This window comes from Corythoichthys intestinalis, chromosome 11 (genome assembly GCF_030265065.1).
Source record: "Corythoichthys intestinalis isolate RoL2023-P3 chromosome 11, ASM3026506v1, whole genome shotgun sequence".
In the NCBI taxonomy this organism is placed as follows: Eukaryota; Metazoa; Chordata; class Actinopteri; order Syngnathiformes; family Syngnathidae; genus Corythoichthys; species Corythoichthys intestinalis.
The window spans coordinates 5,092,501-5,105,000 of NC_080405.1; the positions used below are offsets into that span (position 1 = coordinate 5,092,501).

General features: G+C 45.8%; 29 non-coding genes across 29 annotated transcripts; all 29 read left to right on the forward strand.

Annotated features, from left to right (window-relative positions):
- The first annotated feature begins 44 nt into the window (after nucleotides 1-44).
- Nucleotides 45-163, forward strand: LOC130924887 (5S ribosomal RNA). Its single transcript, XR_009065184.1, has one exon. It is a non-coding gene; the product is annotated as a 5S ribosomal RNA (ribosomal RNA).
- A 313-nt stretch (nucleotides 164-476) lies between these two features.
- On the forward strand, nucleotides 477-595 carry LOC130925843 (5S ribosomal RNA). Its single transcript, XR_009065874.1, has one exon. It is a non-coding gene; the product is annotated as a 5S ribosomal RNA (ribosomal RNA).
- A 313-nt stretch (nucleotides 596-908) lies between these two features.
- On the forward strand, nucleotides 909-1,027 carry LOC130924888 (5S ribosomal RNA). The gene has a single exon (XR_009065185.1). It is a non-coding gene; the product is annotated as a 5S ribosomal RNA (ribosomal RNA).
- Nucleotides 1,028-1,340: 313 nt separating this feature from the next.
- On the forward strand, nucleotides 1,341-1,459 carry LOC130925844 (5S ribosomal RNA). Its single transcript, XR_009065875.1, has one exon. It is a non-coding gene; the product is annotated as a 5S ribosomal RNA (ribosomal RNA).
- Nucleotides 1,460-1,772: 313 nt separating this feature from the next.
- Nucleotides 1,773-1,891, forward strand: LOC130924889 (5S ribosomal RNA). Its single transcript, XR_009065186.1, has one exon. It is a non-coding gene; the product is annotated as a 5S ribosomal RNA (ribosomal RNA).
- Nucleotides 1,892-2,204: 313 nt separating this feature from the next.
- On the forward strand, nucleotides 2,205-2,323 carry LOC130925845 (5S ribosomal RNA). Its single transcript, XR_009065876.1, has one exon. It is a non-coding gene; the product is annotated as a 5S ribosomal RNA (ribosomal RNA).
- Nucleotides 2,324-2,716: 393 nt separating this feature from the next.
- Nucleotides 2,717-2,835, forward strand: LOC130925846 (5S ribosomal RNA). Its single transcript, XR_009065877.1, has one exon. It is a non-coding gene; the product is annotated as a 5S ribosomal RNA (ribosomal RNA).
- Nucleotides 2,836-3,138: 303 nt separating this feature from the next.
- Nucleotides 3,139-3,257, forward strand: LOC130925847 (5S ribosomal RNA). The gene has a single exon (XR_009065878.1). It is a non-coding gene; the product is annotated as a 5S ribosomal RNA (ribosomal RNA).
- A 325-nt stretch (nucleotides 3,258-3,582) lies between these two features.
- On the forward strand, nucleotides 3,583-3,701 carry LOC130925849 (5S ribosomal RNA). The gene has a single exon (XR_009065881.1). It is a non-coding gene; the product is annotated as a 5S ribosomal RNA (ribosomal RNA).
- Nucleotides 3,702-4,014: 313 nt separating this feature from the next.
- LOC130924954 (5S ribosomal RNA) lies at nucleotides 4,015-4,133 on the forward strand. Its single transcript, XR_009065248.1, has one exon. It is a non-coding gene; the product is annotated as a 5S ribosomal RNA (ribosomal RNA).
- A 303-nt stretch (nucleotides 4,134-4,436) lies between these two features.
- On the forward strand, nucleotides 4,437-4,555 carry LOC130925497 (5S ribosomal RNA). Its single transcript, XR_009065772.1, has one exon. It is a non-coding gene; the product is annotated as a 5S ribosomal RNA (ribosomal RNA).
- A 313-nt stretch (nucleotides 4,556-4,868) lies between these two features.
- Nucleotides 4,869-4,987, forward strand: LOC130925297 (5S ribosomal RNA). Its single transcript, XR_009065581.1, has one exon. It is a non-coding gene; the product is annotated as a 5S ribosomal RNA (ribosomal RNA).
- A 303-nt stretch (nucleotides 4,988-5,290) lies between these two features.
- On the forward strand, nucleotides 5,291-5,409 carry LOC130925850 (5S ribosomal RNA). Its single transcript, XR_009065882.1, has one exon. It is a non-coding gene; the product is annotated as a 5S ribosomal RNA (ribosomal RNA).
- A 313-nt stretch (nucleotides 5,410-5,722) lies between these two features.
- Nucleotides 5,723-5,841, forward strand: LOC130925851 (5S ribosomal RNA). Its single transcript, XR_009065883.1, has one exon. It is a non-coding gene; the product is annotated as a 5S ribosomal RNA (ribosomal RNA).
- A 313-nt stretch (nucleotides 5,842-6,154) lies between these two features.
- Nucleotides 6,155-6,273, forward strand: LOC130924890 (5S ribosomal RNA). Its single transcript, XR_009065187.1, has one exon. It is a non-coding gene; the product is annotated as a 5S ribosomal RNA (ribosomal RNA).
- A 313-nt stretch (nucleotides 6,274-6,586) lies between these two features.
- On the forward strand, nucleotides 6,587-6,705 carry LOC130925852 (5S ribosomal RNA). Its single transcript, XR_009065884.1, has one exon. It is a non-coding gene; the product is annotated as a 5S ribosomal RNA (ribosomal RNA).
- A 313-nt stretch (nucleotides 6,706-7,018) lies between these two features.
- LOC130924891 (5S ribosomal RNA) lies at nucleotides 7,019-7,137 on the forward strand. The gene has a single exon (XR_009065188.1). It is a non-coding gene; the product is annotated as a 5S ribosomal RNA (ribosomal RNA).
- A 313-nt stretch (nucleotides 7,138-7,450) lies between these two features.
- LOC130925853 (5S ribosomal RNA) lies at nucleotides 7,451-7,569 on the forward strand. The gene has a single exon (XR_009065885.1). It is a non-coding gene; the product is annotated as a 5S ribosomal RNA (ribosomal RNA).
- Nucleotides 7,570-7,882: 313 nt separating this feature from the next.
- On the forward strand, nucleotides 7,883-8,001 carry LOC130924893 (5S ribosomal RNA). Its single transcript, XR_009065190.1, has one exon. It is a non-coding gene; the product is annotated as a 5S ribosomal RNA (ribosomal RNA).
- Nucleotides 8,002-8,314: 313 nt separating this feature from the next.
- On the forward strand, nucleotides 8,315-8,433 carry LOC130925854 (5S ribosomal RNA). The gene has a single exon (XR_009065886.1). It is a non-coding gene; the product is annotated as a 5S ribosomal RNA (ribosomal RNA).
- Nucleotides 8,434-8,826: 393 nt separating this feature from the next.
- On the forward strand, nucleotides 8,827-8,945 carry LOC130925855 (5S ribosomal RNA). The gene has a single exon (XR_009065887.1). It is a non-coding gene; the product is annotated as a 5S ribosomal RNA (ribosomal RNA).
- A 303-nt stretch (nucleotides 8,946-9,248) lies between these two features.
- On the forward strand, nucleotides 9,249-9,367 carry LOC130925856 (5S ribosomal RNA). Its single transcript, XR_009065888.1, has one exon. It is a non-coding gene; the product is annotated as a 5S ribosomal RNA (ribosomal RNA).
- A 325-nt stretch (nucleotides 9,368-9,692) lies between these two features.
- Nucleotides 9,693-9,811, forward strand: LOC130925857 (5S ribosomal RNA). Its single transcript, XR_009065889.1, has one exon. It is a non-coding gene; the product is annotated as a 5S ribosomal RNA (ribosomal RNA).
- A 313-nt stretch (nucleotides 9,812-10,124) lies between these two features.
- LOC130924955 (5S ribosomal RNA) lies at nucleotides 10,125-10,243 on the forward strand. Its single transcript, XR_009065249.1, has one exon. It is a non-coding gene; the product is annotated as a 5S ribosomal RNA (ribosomal RNA).
- Nucleotides 10,244-10,546: 303 nt separating this feature from the next.
- LOC130925498 (5S ribosomal RNA) lies at nucleotides 10,547-10,665 on the forward strand. Its single transcript, XR_009065773.1, has one exon. It is a non-coding gene; the product is annotated as a 5S ribosomal RNA (ribosomal RNA).
- Nucleotides 10,666-10,978: 313 nt separating this feature from the next.
- LOC130925298 (5S ribosomal RNA) lies at nucleotides 10,979-11,097 on the forward strand. The gene has a single exon (XR_009065582.1). It is a non-coding gene; the product is annotated as a 5S ribosomal RNA (ribosomal RNA).
- A 303-nt stretch (nucleotides 11,098-11,400) lies between these two features.
- LOC130925336 (5S ribosomal RNA) lies at nucleotides 11,401-11,519 on the forward strand. Its single transcript, XR_009065618.1, has one exon. It is a non-coding gene; the product is annotated as a 5S ribosomal RNA (ribosomal RNA).
- Nucleotides 11,520-11,832: 313 nt separating this feature from the next.
- LOC130924894 (5S ribosomal RNA) lies at nucleotides 11,833-11,951 on the forward strand. The gene has a single exon (XR_009065191.1). It is a non-coding gene; the product is annotated as a 5S ribosomal RNA (ribosomal RNA).
- A 303-nt stretch (nucleotides 11,952-12,254) lies between these two features.
- On the forward strand, nucleotides 12,255-12,373 carry LOC130925452 (5S ribosomal RNA). The gene has a single exon (XR_009065730.1). It is a non-coding gene; the product is annotated as a 5S ribosomal RNA (ribosomal RNA).
- Nucleotides 12,374-12,500: the final 127 nt, after the last annotated feature.

A 12,500-nucleotide genomic window follows, 5' to 3' on the forward strand; every position in this document is an offset into this window, starting at 1 on the left:
ATCTCCTTCGCCTTTTGTATAGCTATATTTCACAAATTTTGCCAGCTTACGGCCATACTACCCTGAGAACGCCCGATCTCGTCTGATCTCGGAAGCTAAGCATGGTCGGGCCTGGTTAGTACTTGGATGGGAGACCGCCTGGGAATACCAGGTGCTGTAAGCTTTTTGGTTTATTTCATGACAAAGAAAGAACGGACAGATCTTGTTGGTATCAACCCTGGTCAATGTACTGTCTTGTTAGTTTTGTGGTTGGAGCTCACATTGGGTTGAGTTTGCAGCTCTCGTTTTCACCCAACTCTGTGCGTTTTAAATGGTGATTACCTCGTTAGCTGCCATTGACAGCACGAGATGACCAGACCACTTGAAACCTAACTTCCCTCAGGGAACCTGACTGAACTGAACTGAACTGGTTCGTCTTTTGTACCAGAACAGATCTCCTTCGCCTTTTGTATAGCTATATTTCACAAATTTTGCCAGCTTACGGCCATACTACCCTGAGAACGCCCGATCTCGTCTGATCTCGGAAGCTAAGCAGGGTCGGGCCTGGTTAGTACTTGGATGGGAGACCGCCTGGGAATACCAGGTGCTGTAAGCTTTTTGGTTTATTTCATGACAAAGAAAGAACAGACAGATCTTGTTGGTATCAACTGAGGTCAATGTACTGTCTTGTTAGTTTTGTGGTTGGAGCTCACATTTGGTTGAGTTTGCAGCTCTCGTTTTCACCCAACTCTGTGCGTTTTAGATGGTGATTACCTCGTTAGCTGCCATTGACAGCACGAGATGACCAGACCACTTGAAACCTAACTTCCCTCAGGGAACCTGACTGAACTGAACTGAACTGGTTCGTCTTTTGTACCAGAACAGATCTCCTTCGCCTTTTGTATAGCTATATTTCACAAATTTTGCCAGCTTACGGCCATACTACCCTGAGAACGCCCGATCTCGTCTGATCTCGGAAGCTAAGCATGGTCGGGCCTGGTTAGTACTTGGATGGGAGACCGCCTGGGAATACCAGGTGCTGTAAGCTTTTTGGTTTATTTCATGACAAAGAAAGAACGGACAGATCTTGTTGGTATCAACCCTGGTCAATGTACTGTCTTGTTAGTTTTGTGGTTGGAGCTCACATTGGGTTGAGTTTGCAGCTCTCGTTTTCACCCAACTCTGTGCGTTTTAAATGGTGATTACCTCGTTAGCTGCCATTGACAGCACGAGATGACCAGACCACTTGAAACCTAACTTCCCTCAGGGAACCTGACTGAACTGAACTGAACTGGTTCGTCTTTTGTACCAGAACAGATCTCCTTCGCCTTTTGTATAGCTATATTTCACAAATTTTGCCAGCTTACGGCCATACTACCCTGAGAACGCCCGATCTCGTCTGATCTCGGAAGCTAAGCAGGGTCGGGCCTGGTTAGTACTTGGATGGGAGACCGCCTGGGAATACCAGGTGCTGTAAGCTTTTTGGTTTATTTCATGACAAAGAAAGAACAGACAGATCTTGTTGGTATCAACTGAGGTCAATGTATTGTCTTGTTAGTTTTGTGGTTGGAGCTCACATTGGGTTGAGTTTGCAGCTCTCGTTTTCACCCAACTCTGTGCGTTTTAAATGGTGATTACCTCGTTAGCTGCCATTGACAGCACGAGATGACCAGACCACTTGAAACCTAACTTCCCTCAGGGAACCTGACTGAACTGAACTGAACTGGTTCGTCTTTTGTACCAGAACAGATCTCCTTCGCCTTTTGTATAGCTATATTTCACAAATTTTGCCAGCTTACGGCCATACTACCCTGAGAACGCCCGATCTCGTCTGATCTCGGAAGCTAAGCATGGTCGGGCCTGGTTAGTACTTGGATGGGAGACCGCCTGGGAATACCAGGTGCTGTAAGCTTTTTGGTTTATTTCATGACAAAGAAAGAACGGACAGATCTTGTTGGTATCAACCCTGGTCAATGTACTGTCTTGTTAGTTTTGTGGTTGGAGCTCACATTGGGTTGAGTTTGCAGCTCTCGTTTTCACCCAACTCTGTGCGTTTTAAATGGTGATTACCTCGTTAGCTGCCATTGACAGCACGAGATGACCAGACCACTTGAAACCTAACTTCCCTCAGGGAACCTGACTGAACTGAACTGAACTGGTTCGTCTTTTGTACCAGAACAGATCTCCTTCGCCTTTTGTATAGCTATATTTCACAAATTTTGCCAGCTTACGGCCATACTACCCTGAGAACGCCCGATCTCGTCTGATCTCGGAAGCTAAGCAGGGTCGGGCCTGGTTAGTACTTGGATGGGAGACCGCCTGGGAATACCAGGTGCTGTAAGCTTTTTGGTTTATTTCATGACAAAGAAAGAACAGACAGAGCTTGTTGGTATCAACTGAGGTCAATGTATTGTCTTGTTAGTTTTGTGGTTGGAGCTCACATTGGGTTGAGTTTGCAGCTCTCGTTTTCACCCAACTCTGTGCGTTTTAAATGGTGATTACCTCGTTAGCTGCCATTGACAGCACGAGATGACCAGACCACTTGAAACCTAACTTCCCTCAGGGAACCTGACTGAACTGAACTGAACTGGTTCGTCTTTTGTACCAGAACAGATCTCCTTCGCCTTTTGTATAGCTATATTTCACAAATTTTGCCAGCTTACGGCCATACTACCCTGAGAACGCCCGATCAGATCTCCTTCGCCTTTTGTATAGCGATATTTCACAAGCTTTGCCCGCTTACGGCCATACTACCCTGAGAACGCCCGATCTCGTCTGATCTCGGAAGCTAAGCAGGGTCGGGCCTGGTTAGTACTTGGATGGGAGACCGCCTGGGAATACCAGGTGCTGTAAGCTTTTTGGTTTATTTCATTAAAAAGAAAGAACAGACAGATCTTGTTGGTATCAACTGAGGTCGATGTACTGTCTTGTTAGTTTTGTGGTTGGAGCTCACATCGGGTTGAGTTTGCAGCTCTCGTTTTCACCCAACTCTGTGCGTTTTAAATGGTGATTACCTAGTTAGCTGCCATTGACAGCACGAGATGACCAGACCACTTGAAACCTAATTTCACTCAGGGAACCTTACTGAACTGGTTCATATTTTGTACCAGAACAGATCTCCTTCGCCTTTTGTATAGCTATATTTCACAAGTTTTGCCAGCTTACGGCCATACTACCCTGAGAACGCCCGATCTCGTCTGATCTCGGAAGCTAAGCAGGGTCGGGCCTGGTTAGTACTTGGATGGGAGACCGCCTGGGAATACCAGGTGCTGTAAGCTTTTTGGTTTATTTCATGACAAATTTCATGACAAAGAAAGAACAGACAGATCTTGTTGGTATCAACTGAGGTCGATGTACTGTCTTGTTAGTTTTGTGGTTGGAGCTCACATCGGGTTGAGTTTGCAGCTCTCGTTTTCACCCAACTCTGTGCGTTTTAAATGGTGATTACCTCGTTAGCTGCCATTGACAGCACGAGATGACCAGACCACTTGAAATCTAATTTCCCTCAGGGAACCTGACTGAACTGAACTGAACTGGTTCGTCTTTTGTACCAGAACACATCTCCTTCGCCTTTTGTATAGCTATATTTCACAAATTTTGCCAGCTTACGGCCATACTACCCTGAGAACGCCCGATCTCGTCTGATCTCGGAAGCTAAGCAGGGTCGGGCCTGGTTAGTACTTGGATGGGAGACCGCCTGGGAATACCAGGTGCTGTAAGCTTTTTGGTTTATTTCATGACAAAGAAAGAACAGACAGATCTTGTTGGTATCAACTGAGGTCAATGTACTGTCTTGTTAGTTTTGTGGTTGGAGCTCACATTTGGTTGAGTTTGCAGCTCTCGTTTTCACCCAACTCTGTGCGTTTTAGATGGTGATTACCTCGTTAGCTGCCATTGACAGCACGAGATGACCAGACCACTTGAAACCTAACTTCCCTCAGGGAACCTGACTGAACTGAACTGAACTGGTTCGTCTTTTGTACCAGAACAGATCTCCTTCGCCTTTTGTATAGCTATATTTCACAAATTTTGCCAGCTTACGGCCATACTACCCTGAGAAAGCCCGATCTCGTCTGATCTCGGAAGCTAAGCAGGGTCGGGCCTGGTTAGTACTTGGATGGGAGACCGCCTGGGAATACCAGGTGCTGTAAGCTTTTTGGTTTATTTCATTAAAAAGAAAGAACAGACAGATCTTGTTGGTATCAACTGAGGTCGATGTACTGTCTTGTTAGTTTTGTGGTTGGAGCTCACATCGGGTTGAGTTTGCAGCTCTCGTTTTCACCCAACTCTGTGCGTTTTAAATGGTGATTACCTCGTTAGCTGCCATTGACAGCACGAGATGACCAGACCACTTGAAACCTAATTTCACTCAGGGAACCTTACTGAACTGGTTCATCTTTTGTACCAGAACAGATCTCCTTCGCCTTTTGTATAGCTATATTTCACAACCTTTGCCAGCTTACGGCCATACTACCCTGAGAACGCCCGATCTCGTCTGATCTCAGAAGCTAAGCAGGGTCGGGCCTGGTTAGTACTTGGATTGGAGACCGCCTGGGAATACCAGGTGCTGTAAGCTTTTTGGTTTATTTCATGACAAAGAAAGAACAGACAGATCTTGTTGGTATCAACCCTGGTCAATGTACTGTCTTGTTAGTTTTGTGGTTGGAGCTCACATTGGGTTGAGTTTGCAGCTCTCGTTTTCACCCAACTCTGTGCGTTTTAAATGGTGATTACCTCGTTAGCTGCCATTGACAGCACGAGATTACCAGATCACTTGAAACCTAACTTCCCTCAGGGAACCTGACTGAACTGAACTGAACTGGTTCGTCTTTTGTACCAGAACAGATCTCCTTCGCCTTTTGTATAGCTATATTTCACAAATTTTGCCAGCTTACGACCATACTACCCTGAGAACGCCCGATCTCGTCTGATCTCGGAAGCTAAGCATGGTCGGGCCTGGTTAGTACTTGGATGGGAGACCGCCTGGGAATACCAGGTGCTGTAAGCTTTTTGGTTTATTTAATTAAAAAGAAAGAACAGACAGATCTTGTTGGTATCAACTGAGGTCGATGTACTGTCTTGTTAGTTTTGTGGTTGGAGCTCACATCGGGTTGAGTTTGCAGCTCTCGTTTTCACCCAACTCTGTGCGTTTTAAATGGTGATTACCTCGTTAGCTGCCATTGACAGCACGAGATGACCAGACCACTTGAAACCTAATTTCACTCAGGGAACCTTACTGAACTGGTTCATCTTTTGTACCAGAACAGATCTCCTTCGCCTTTTGTATAGCTATATTTCACAACCTTATCCAGCTTACGGCCATACTACCCTGAGAACGCCCGATCTCGTCTGATCTCGGAAGCTAAGCAGGGTCGGGCCTGGTTAGTACTTGGATGGGAGACCGCCTGGGAATACCAGGTGCTGTAAGCTTTTTGGTTTATTTCATGACAAAGAAAGAACGGACAGATCTTGTTGGTATCAACCCTGGTCAATGTACTGTCTTGTTAGTTTTGTGGTTGGAGCTCACATTGGGTTGAGTTTGCAGCTCTCGTTTTCACCCAACTCTGTGCGTTTTAAATGGTGATTACCTCGTTAGCTGCCATTGACAGCACGAGATGACCAGACCACTTGAAACCTAACTTCCCTCAGGGAACCTGACTGAACTGAACTGAACTGGTTCGTCTTTTGTACCAGAACAGATCTCCTTCGCCTTTTGTATAGCTATATTTCACAAATTTTTCCAGCTTACGGCCATACTACCCTGAGAACGCCCGATCTCGTCTGATCTCGGAAGCTAAGCAGGGTCGGGCCTGGTTAGTACTTGGATGGGAGACCGCCTGGGAATACCAGGTGCTGTAAGCTTTTTGGTTTATTTCATGACAAAGAAAGAACAGACAGATCTTGTTGGTATCAACTGAGGTCAATGTATTGTCTTGTTAGTTTTGTGGTTGGAGCTCACATTGGGTTGAGTTTGCAGCTCTCGTTTTCACCCAACTCTGTGCGTTTTAAATGGTGATTACCTCGTTAGCTGCCATTGACAGCACGAGATGACCAGACCACTTGAAACCTAACTTCCCTCAGGGAACCTGACTGAACTGAACTGAACTGGTTCGTCTTTTGTACCAGAACAGATCTCCTTCGCCTTTTGTATAGCTATATTTCACAAATTTTGCCAGCTTACGGCCATACTACCCTGAGAACGCCCGATCTCGTCTGATCTCGGAAGCTAAGCATGGTCGGGCCTGGTTAGTACTTGGATGGGAGACCGCCTGGGAATACCAGGTGCTGTAAGCTTTTTGGTTTATTTCATGACAAAGAAAGAACGGACAGATCTTGTTGGTATCAACCCTGGTCAATGTACTGTCTTGTTAGTTTTGTGGTTGGAGCTCACATTGGGTTGAGTTTGCAGCTCTCGTTTTCACCCAACTCTGTGCGTTTTAAATGGTGATTACCTCGTTAGCTGCCATTGACAGCACGAGATGACCAGACCACTTGAAACCTAACTTCCCTCAGGGAACCTGACTGAACTGAACTGAACTGGTTCGTCTTTTGTACCAGAACAGATCTCCTTCGCCTTTTGTATAGCTATATTTCACAAATTTTGCCAGCTTACGGCCATACTACCCTGAGAACGCCCGATCTCGTCTGATCTCGGAAGCTAAGCAGGGTCGGGCCTGGTTAGTACTTGGATGGGAGACCGCCTGGGAATACCAGGTGCTGTAAGCTTTTTGGTTTATTTCATGACAAAGAAAGAACAGACAGATCTTGTTGGTATCAACTGAGGTCAATGTACTGTCTTGTTAGTTTTGTGGTTGGAGCTCACATTTGGTTGAGTTTGCAGCTCTCGTTTTCACCCAACTCTGTGCGTTTTAGATGGTGATTACCTCGTTAGCTGCCATTGACAGCACGAGATGACCAGACCACTTGAAACCTAACTTCCCTCAGGGAACCTGACTGAACTGAACTGAACTGGTTCGTCTTTTGTACCAGAACAGATCTCCTTCGCCTTTTGTATAGCTATATTTCACAAATTTTGCCAGCTTACGGCCATACTACCCTGAGAACGCCCGATCTCGTCTGATCTCGGAAGCTAAGCATGGTCGGGCCTGGTTAGTACTTGGATGGGAGACCGCCTGGGAATACCAGGTGCTGTAAGCTTTTTGGTTTATTTCATGACAAAGAAAGAACGGACAGATCTTGTTGGTATCAACCCTGGTCAATGTACTGTCTTGTTAGTTTTGTGGTTGGAGCTCACATTGGGTTGAGTTTGCAGCTCTCGTTTTCACCCAACTCTGTGCGTTTTAAATGGTGATTACCTCGTTAGCTGCCATTGACAGCACGAGATGACCAGACCACTTGAAACCTAACTTCCCTCAGGGAACCTGACTGAACTGAACTGAACTGGTTCGTCTTTTGTACCAGAACAGATCTCCTTCGCCTTTTGTATAGCTATATTTCACAAATTTTGCCAGCTTACGGCCATACTACCCTGAGAACGCCCGATCTCGTCTGATCTCGGAAGCTAAGCAGGGTCGGGCCTGGTTAGTACTTGGATGGGAGACCGCCTGGGAATACCAGGTGCTGTAAGCTTTTTGGTTTATTTCATGACAAAGAAAGAACAGACAGATCTTGTTGGTATCAACTGAGGTCAATGTATTGTCTTGTTAGTTTTGTGGTTGGAGCTCACATTGGGTTGAGTTTGCAGCTCTCGTTTTCACCCAACTCTGTGCGTTTTAAATGGTGATTACCTCGTTAGCTGCCATTGACAGCACGAGATGACCAGACCACTTGAAACCTAACTTCCCTCAGGGAACCTGACTGAACTGAACTGAACTGGTTCGTCTTTTGTACCAGAACAGATCTCCTTCGCCTTTTGTATAGCTATATTTCACAAATTTTGCCAGCTTACGGCCATACTACCCTGAGAACGCCCGATCTCGTCTGATCTCGGAAGCTAAGCATGGTCGGGCCTGGTTAGTACTTGGATGGGAGACCGCCTGGGAATACCAGGTGCTGTAAGCTTTTTGGTTTATTTCATGACAAAGAAAGAACGGACAGATCTTGTTGGTATCAACCCTGGTCAATGTACTGTCTTGTTAGTTTTGTGGTTGGAGCTCACATTGGGTTGAGTTTGCAGCTCTCGTTTTCACCCAACTCTGTGCGTTTTAAATGGTGATTACCTCGTTAGCTGCCATTGACAGCACGAGATGACCAGACCACTTGAAACCTAACTTCCCTCAGGGAACCTGACTGAACTGAACTGAACTGGTTCGTCTTTTGTACCAGAACAGATCTCCTTCGCCTTTTGTATAGCTATATTTCACAAATTTTGCCAGCTTACGGCCATACTACCCTGAGAACGCCCGATCTCGTCTGATCTCGGAAGCTAAGCAGGGTCGGGCCTGGTTAGTACTTGGATGGGAGACCGCCTGGGAATACCAGGTGCTGTAAGCTTTTTGGTTTATTTCATGACAAAGAAAGAACAGACAGATCTTGTTGGTATCAACTGAGGTCAATGTATTGTCTTGTTAGTTTTGTGGTTGGAGCTCACATTGGGTTGAGTTTGCAGCTCTCGTTTTCACCCAACTCTGTGCGTTTTAAATGGTGATTACCTCGTTAGCTGCCATTGACAGCACGAGATGACCAGACCACTTGAAACCTAACTTCCCTCAGGGAACCTGACTGAACTGAACTGAACTGGTTCGTCTTTTGTACCAGAACAGATCTCCTTCGCCTTTTGTATAGCTATATTTCACAAATTTTGCCAGCTTACGGCCATACTACCCTGAGAACGCCCGATCAGATCTCCTTCGCCTTTTGTATAGCGATATTTCACAAGCTTTGCCCGCTTACGGCCATACTACCCTGAGAACGCCCGATCTCGTCTGATCTCGGAAGCTAAGCAGGGTCGGGCCTGGTTAGTACTTGGATGGGAGACCGCCTGGGAATACCAGGTGCTGTAAGCTTTTTGGTTTATTTCATTAAAAAGAAAGAACAGACAGATCTTGTTGGTATCAACTGAGGTCGATGTACTGTCTTGTTAGTTTTGTGGTTGGAGCTCACATCGGGTTGAGTTTGCAGCTCTCGTTTTCACCCAACTCTGTGCGTTTTAAATGGTGATTACCTAGTTAGCTGCCATTGACAGCACGAGATGACCAGACCACTTGAAACCTAATTTCACTCAGGGAACCTTACTGAACTGGTTCATCTTTTGTACCAGAACAGATCTCCTTCGCCTTTTGTATAGCTATATTTCACAAGTTTTGCCAGCTTACGGCCATACTACCCTGAGAACGCCCGATCTCGTCTGATCTCGGAAGCTAAGCAGGGTCGGGCCTGGTTAGTACTTGGATGGGAGACCGCCTGGGAATACCAGGTGCTGTAAGCTTTTTGGTTTATTTCATGACAAATTTCATGACAAAGAAAGAACAGACAGATCTTGTTGGTATCAACTGAGGTCGATGTACTGTCTTGTTAGTTTTGTGGTTGGAGCTCACATCGGGTTGAGTTTGCAGCTCTCGTTTTCACCCAACTCTGTGCGTTTTAAATGGTGATTACCTCGTTAGCTGCCATTGACAGCACGAGATGACCAGACCACTTGAAATCTAATTTCCCTCAGGGAACCTGACTGAACTGAACTGAACTGGTTCGTCTTTTGTACCAGAACACATCTCCTTCGCCTTTTGTATAGCTATATTTCACAAATTTTGCCAGCTTACGGCCATACTACCCTGAGAACGCCCGATCTCGTCTGATCTCGGAAGCTAAGCAGGGTCGGGCCTGGTTAGTACTTGGATGGGAGACCGCCTGGGAATACCAGGTGCTGTAAGCTTTTTGGTTTATTTCATGACAAAGAAAGAACAGACAGATCTTGTTGGTATCAACTGAGGTCAATGTACTGTCTTGTTAGTTTTGTGGTTGGAGCTCACATTTGGTTGAGTTTGCAGCTCTCGTTTTCACCCAACTCTGTGCGTTTTAGATGGTGATTACCTCGTTAGCTGCCATTGACAGCACGAGATGACCAGACCACTTGAAACCTAACTTCCCTCAGGGAACCTGACTGAACTGAACTGAACTGGTTCGTCTTTTGTACCAGAACAGATCTCCTTCGCCTTTTGTATAGCTATATTTCACAAATTTTGCCAGCTTACGGCCATACTACCCTGAGAAAGCCCGATCTCGTCTGATCTCGGAAGCTAAGCAGGGTCGGGCCTGGTTAGTACTTGGATGGGAGACCGCCTGGGAATACCAGGTGCTGTAAGCTTTTTGGTTTATTTCATTAAAAAGAAAGAACAGACAGATCTTGTTGGTATCAACTGAGGTCGATGTACTGTCTTGTTAGTTTTGTGGTTGGAGCTCACATCGGGTTGAGTTTGCAGCTCTCGTTTTCACCCAACTCTGTGCGTTTTAAATGGTGATTACCTCGTTAGCTGCCATTGACAGCACGAGATGACCAGACCACTTGAAACCTAATTTCACTCAGGGAACCTTACTGAACTGGTTCATCTTTTGTACCAGAACAGATCTCCTTCGCCTTTTGTATAGCTATATTTCACAACCTTTGCCAGCTTACGGCCATACTACCCTGAGAACGCCCGATCTCGTCTGATCTCAGAAGCTAAGCAGGGTCGGGCCTGGTTAGTACTTGGATTGGAGACCGCCTGGGAATACCAGGTGCTGTAAGCTTTTTGGTTTATTTCATGACAAAGAAAGAACAGACAGATCTTGTTGGTATCAACCCTGGTCAATGTACTGTCTTGTTAGTTTTGTGGTTGGAGCTCACATTGGGTTGAGTTTGCAGCTCTCGTTTTCACCCAACTCTGTGCGTTTTAAATGGTGATTACCTCGTTAGCTGCCATTGACAGCACGAGATTACCAGATCACTTGAAACCTAACTTCCCTCAGGGAACCTGACTGAACTGAACTGAACTGGTTCGTCTTTTGTACCAGAACAGATCTCCTTCGCCTTTTGTATAGCTATATTTCACAAATTTTGCCAGCTTACGACCATACTACCCTGAGAACGCCCGATCTCGTCTGATCTCGGAAGCTAAGCATGGTCGGGCCTGGTTAGTACTTGGATGGGAGACCGCCTGGGAATACCAGGTGCTGTAAGCTTTTTGGTTTATTTAATTAAAAAGAAAGAACAGACAGATCTTGTTGGTATCAACTGAGGTCGATGTACTGTCTTGTTAGTTTTGTGGTTGGAGCTCACATCGGGTTGAGTTTGCAGCTCTCGTTTTCACCCAACTCTGTGCGTTTTAAATGGTGATTACCTCGTTAGCTGCCATTGACAGCACGAGATGACCAGACCACTTGAAACCTAATTTCACTCAGGGAACCTTACTGAACTGGTTCATCTTTTGTACCAGAACAGATCTCCTTCGCCTTTTGTATAGCTATATTTCACAACCTTATCCAGCTTACGGCCATACTACCCTGAGAACGCCCGATCTCGTCTGATCTCGGAAGCTAAACAGGGTCGGGCCTGGTTAGTACTTGGATTGGAGACCGCCTGGGAATACCAGGTGCTGTAAGCTTTTTGGTTTATTTCATGACAAAGAAAGAACAGACAGATATTGTTGGTATCAACCCTGGTCAATGTACTGTCTTGTTAGTTTTGTGGTTGGAGCTCACATTGGGTTGAGTTTGCAGCTCTCGTTTTCACCCAACTCTGTGCGTTTTAAATGGTGATTACCTCGTTACCTGCCATTGACAGCACGAGATGACCAGATCACTTGAAACCTAACTTCCCTCAGGGAACCTGACTGAACTGAACTGAACTGGTTCGTCTTTTGTACCAGAACAGATCTCCTTCGCCTTTTGTATAGCTATATTTCACAAATTTTGCCAGCTTACGGCCATACTACCCTGAGAACGCCCGATCTCGTCTGATCTCGGAAGCTAAGCATGGTCGGGCCTGGTTAGTACTTGGATGGGAGACCGCCTGGGAATACCAGGTGCTGTAAGCTTTTTGGTTTATTTCATTAAAAAGAAAGAACAGACAGATCTTGTTGGTATCAACTGAGGTCGATGTACTGTCTTGTTAGTTTTGTGGTTGGAGCTCACATCGGGTTGAGTTTGCAGCTCTCGTTTTCACCCAACTCTGTGCGTTTTAAATGGTGATTACCTCGTTAGCTGCCATTGACAGCACGAGATGACCAGACCACTTGAAACCTAATTTCACTCAGGGAACCTTACTGAACTGGTTCATCTTTTGTACCAGAACAGATCTCCTTCGCCTTTTGTATAGCTATATTTCACAACCTTTGCCAGCTTACGGCCATACTACCCTGAGAACGCCCGATCTCGTCTGATCTCGGAAGCTAAGCAGGGTCGGGCCTGCTTAGTACTTGGATTGGAGACCGCCTGGGAATACCAGGTGCTGTAAGCTTTTTGGTTTATTTCATGACAAAGAAAGAACAGACAGATCTTGTTGGTATCAACCCTGGTCAATGTACTGTCTTGTTAGTTTTGTGGTTGGAGCTCACATTGGGTTGAGTTTGCAGCTCTCGTTTTCA